The sequence below is a fragment of the Macrotis lagotis genome, chromosome 4 (genome assembly GCF_037893015.1).
Source record: "Macrotis lagotis isolate mMagLag1 chromosome 4, bilby.v1.9.chrom.fasta, whole genome shotgun sequence".
Taxonomy (NCBI): domain Eukaryota; kingdom Metazoa; phylum Chordata; class Mammalia; order Peramelemorphia; family Peramelidae; genus Macrotis; species Macrotis lagotis.
The window spans coordinates 120,103,125-120,107,609 of NC_133661.1; the positions used below are offsets into that span (position 1 = coordinate 120,103,125).

Below are 4,485 nucleotides of genomic sequence, written 5' to 3' on the forward strand. Positions count from 1 at the left end.
TCAATTCTAAATATCCTATAGATTTCAAAAATTGTTCTCAAATATGTGTTAACCATATTCTAACATAGCATTAATCCCAGTAAAAGTGATCACAGTTCCTGAGCCATCAGTTAGAAGTCTTAAGGAGAACTCCATATAGAGAGCATAATGCAAGAACTTCAAGATATGTCATTTGGACCTATTCAGACCCAAGTTTTGCTTGAAGGCATAGCAATGGTTGCACATATATTCAAGAGTAGTGATTTGTTGTTGATTCCTTCTTTTGGTCTCATTGAAAATTAAAATTCAAGTTTCTTAAAATAAACAACTTGAAAAAACATGACTATATAGTAAACCAGAGATCCCCTGTGTGTAAACAATTACAATTCAACTTTGTAAGTCATTTACACAGGGAGCTGTTTATTTAAGATATTTTCCTGTTAAATTTCTTTCCACCAGAAAGTTTCTAGGAAGAGCAGTATTTTCTGATTTAGCTCATTGACTTCAGGTCAGAGAATTGCAATTTCTGAGAAGAAAAAGACCACAAAAGTTTTGCTGTTGGGGGGTAGCAGCAAGATGATGGAATGAAAGCAGAAAATCCAGGGAGCTCTCCCCCAGACCACTACAAATACTTTTACAATTGACTTTAATCAAATTCTAGAGAGGTGGAGCCCACAGAAATACTAAGTGAAACAATTTTCCAGCCCAGGACAACTTGGAAGATTTTCTGGAAAGGTCTGTTACTTACAGGGTTAGAAAGGGGCATAGGGCAGCCCAGATCATTCTGGCCACACTGGAGCAAACCTGGCTTTGACCATCCAGGAACAGTGGGTGCCTGGGTCCCTGGGGGGCACCTGGTCCCTGGTAGCAGGGGTAGTTTCCAAATCTCTCAATTCAGGGATTATAAGGATAACTTGAAGGTCAATGGGAAAACTTTGCTGTACCAGGAGACCTGGAGCAGGTCTGGGGAGCCACCCAGTAGGTGACATCCAGCAACTACTTCCAGAGCACTCAGCTTACAGATGATTAGGTGGGGAGATTGCAGAGTCTCTTTACTATCTTTGAGGCAGGACTCCGTTGCTTTGCCCATACTCAGATTCAGGTAGCAGTCTCAAGAAAAGGAGTTTTACTGCCATGGTGGGACAGAGACCCTCCTCACAGTTCCAGGGCAGAGGGTAGTGCCTGTACTCATCCACAGATCAGAGCACAGGGCAGAACAGTAGTCAGAGTTTCTCATCAGACTCTGAAGGAATTGATGTCCCTGGGGATGTCCCTAAAAACAAATGCAAAATCTTTCTAGGACAGTATATCCTCCACCCTAGAAACAGAGTCCCACCTTAACAATGAGTTAAAATCAAGTCATAGGCTGGGGAAATGAGCACTGAACAGTAGGAAAAAAATCCAACCAAAGACAATTACTTTGGTCCTATAGAAAATCAAATAAATACTCAGAAGATAACAAAGTCAAAGCTTCTATATCCAAAGTCTCCAAGGAAAATATGAATTTAGGTTATGGAAGAGCTTAAAAAAGATTTTGAAAATCAGATAAGGAGATTAAAGAAAAAATGGAAAGAAAAATGAGAATATTGAAGGAAAATCACAAAAACCAAGTCAGCTACTTGGTAAAGGAGTTACAAAAAATACTGAAGAAAACAATATTTTAAAAACCAGTTAGGTCAAATGGGAAAAGGCAGCTCAAAAAGCCAAAAGGGAAAAGCATGCCTTAAAAAAGCAGAACTGGCCAATTGGAAAAGGAAATAAGAAAGCTCTCTGAAAAAAATAATTTCCTAAAATGTGGAATGAAGCTAATGGAGGCTGATGTCTTTATGAGAAAACAAAAAACAATAAAACAAAACCAAAAAGATGAAAAGCTAGAAGAAAATGTGAGATGTCTCATTGGAAAAACAACTGACCAGGAAAACCAATCCAAGAGAGATAATTTAAAAATTATTGGGCTCCCTAAAAGTGAGTCTAGAACTTCATTTTTCAAGAAATAATCCAGGAAAATTGCCCTGATATCCTAGAAGCAGAGGGTAAAATAGAAACTGAAGGAATCTACCAATCACCTCCTGAAAGAGATCCCAAAATTAAAACTACCAGGAATATTGTAGTCAAATTCCAGAACTCCCAAGTCAAGAAGAAACTATTACAAGCAATCAGAAAGAAACAATTCAAATATAGTAGATTTATAGTCAGGATGAAACAAGATTTAGCAACATCTACATTAAGGGCTCTTGGGCTTGGAATATGATATTCTGGAAGGCAAAAGAGTTTGATTTACAATAGAGAATCAACTATCCAGAAAAACTGAACTTATTATTTCAGAGGGAAAGATGGACATTCAATGAAATGAGGACTTTCAAACTTTCCTGTTGAAACAAACAGAGATGAACAGAAAGTTTAATCTTCAAGTACAGAACTCAGGTAAAGCATAAAGAAAGTGGATGGGAAGGGCAAAGGGATTTAAGGATGTTGAACTGTTTGTATTCTTGCATGGGAAGATGATCTTGATAACTCATATGACCTCATTTATTAGGTCAATTAGGAGCATATATAGACAACACACAGGAGGGAGCTGAATATGAAGGTATAATATATTATAAAGATGGAGTTAATGGATGAGAAAAGAATGTATTGGGAGAAAGAGAAAGAAGAGGTAGAGTGGGCTAAGTTATGTCACATTAAAAAGTCAAGAAAACGTTTTGCAATGGAGTAGAAGATGGGAAGGTAAAGGGGAATGAAGGAGCCTTCACTTTCATGGAATGTAGCTCAGAGAGGAAATGACATATACACTCAATTGGGTGTAGAAATCCATCTGACCCCTAGAGAAGAATAGGAGAGGAAAGGAATGGAAGAAAGGAGATGGGGGAGGGGGTAAGGGGTGTAAGTGAGAGAAGAGAAGGAAGATTTGGGGAAGAGGATAGTCAGATACAAAATATTTTTGAGTTTGGAAAGGATGAAAGGTGAGAAAGAGAATAGCATAAATGGGGGAATAGGGAGGAATGGGATGGAGGGAAATATACCAATAGCAGTTATGGGAAAAATATTGAAGTGATTTCTCTGATGAATTTATGATAAAGAATGCTATCCATTCCAAAGATAATGCTGATGGTATCTGAATACAGACTGAAGCACACTTTTTTTTCTTTCACTTCTTTATTTTTCTTGAGGTTTCTTTTTCTATATGGCAGGTTTACTTTTACAACATGACTATTGTAGTAATGTGAAAAAAAATGGAAAAATAAAATGAAAAATAGTGTTCCTGTCCACTGACTTAACTAAAGTCATATGGTAGGACTAGTTCCTCTGAATATAGAGGTAATATACTTTCTACTACTATCACATCAGTCAGGTTATCAAAGCATGACCCATTCTTTCCTGAGAATGTTTCAAAAGGTACTTGAGATCAAAACTATTTTCATAACATTATTGTGATGCTATATGTAAATTAAAATACTCTCTCTTCTCCAATATCAGTATAAGACTAGATTTTTCATGTTTCAAACCAAAATAAGATATCATAATAGATTGATTGTACTAGCAGATATAAGAATCCAACTGACTTCTATTAAGCCAGATAGCAAATAAAAATATGTAAAACAATGACATTCTCATTTTTTTTGTTTTGGGAAATACAGTTACTTCTCATTAAAATATGCTGCCTATGTTAACATGAAACAGGTTTATTGTTATTTTAAAAACAAATATTTTTTAAATTACTAATTTTAATTTCTAATTTGGTAACTATCAGTTTAAATAAGTGATGTAAAACAAAGATCTTCGGAGGAAGTAAGAATTTTTAAAGAATGTAAAGGAATTATCAGACCAAAATGTTTGAGAATCACTGGTGAATTGAACTTGGAATCATGGAAAGTGGAGGAAGAGACAAGTAATTATTAAGGAGCTACTATGTTCTTGTCACTGTTGAAAGTGCGTTATACTCTTCTGCCGATCCTGCCGGGCTCCAGCTGACTCCTCCAAAGGCTCCGAAGCAGTGCAGAAGCAGCGGGCGTACCAAGCACCCAGCAAGCCAGCCAAAATGTTTGACAAACCAGACCTCTCCGAAGTGGAGAAATTTGACAAGAATAAGCTGAAAAAAGACCAACACAGAAGAGAAGAACATTCTTCCTTCCCAGAAAACCATTGAACAGGAGAAGGAAAGCGTCAAGTCTTCCTAGGGATGGGGCCTCCCTTCCCAGCAACAGAATCGAGAGCTTCCAGAGTATATTGTTTCGCCTTTGTCTGTTTGCTTAGCTGTTCAGTATTTTAGGCTGCTTCCATCTCCTTATCCAGTGTTGCCCAGCCATGTCCATCATGTGCTTATCTAAGAAAGAGCTGATTCATGAAAGGAAAATAAGAAAGCTGTTAACAACACTAAAAGGGTTAACAAAGAAAGTGGGTAAATGTGCAGACCACTGATCATCACTTAGGCTTATGCCTCATTTCACTCCCCTCCTCTCCCCTCCCTACCCCACTTCATTTTCTGTACACTGCTTTATAGGGTGA

At 37.3% G+C, this 4,485-nt stretch overlaps 1 pseudogene; it reads left to right on the forward strand.

Moving 5' to 3' along the window:
- The first annotated feature begins 4,008 nt into the window (after positions 1 to 4,008).
- On the forward strand, positions 4,009 to 4,210 carry LOC141520009 (thymosin beta-15A homolog; annotated as a pseudogene).
- The last annotated feature ends 275 nt before the right edge of the window (positions 4,211 to 4,485 follow it).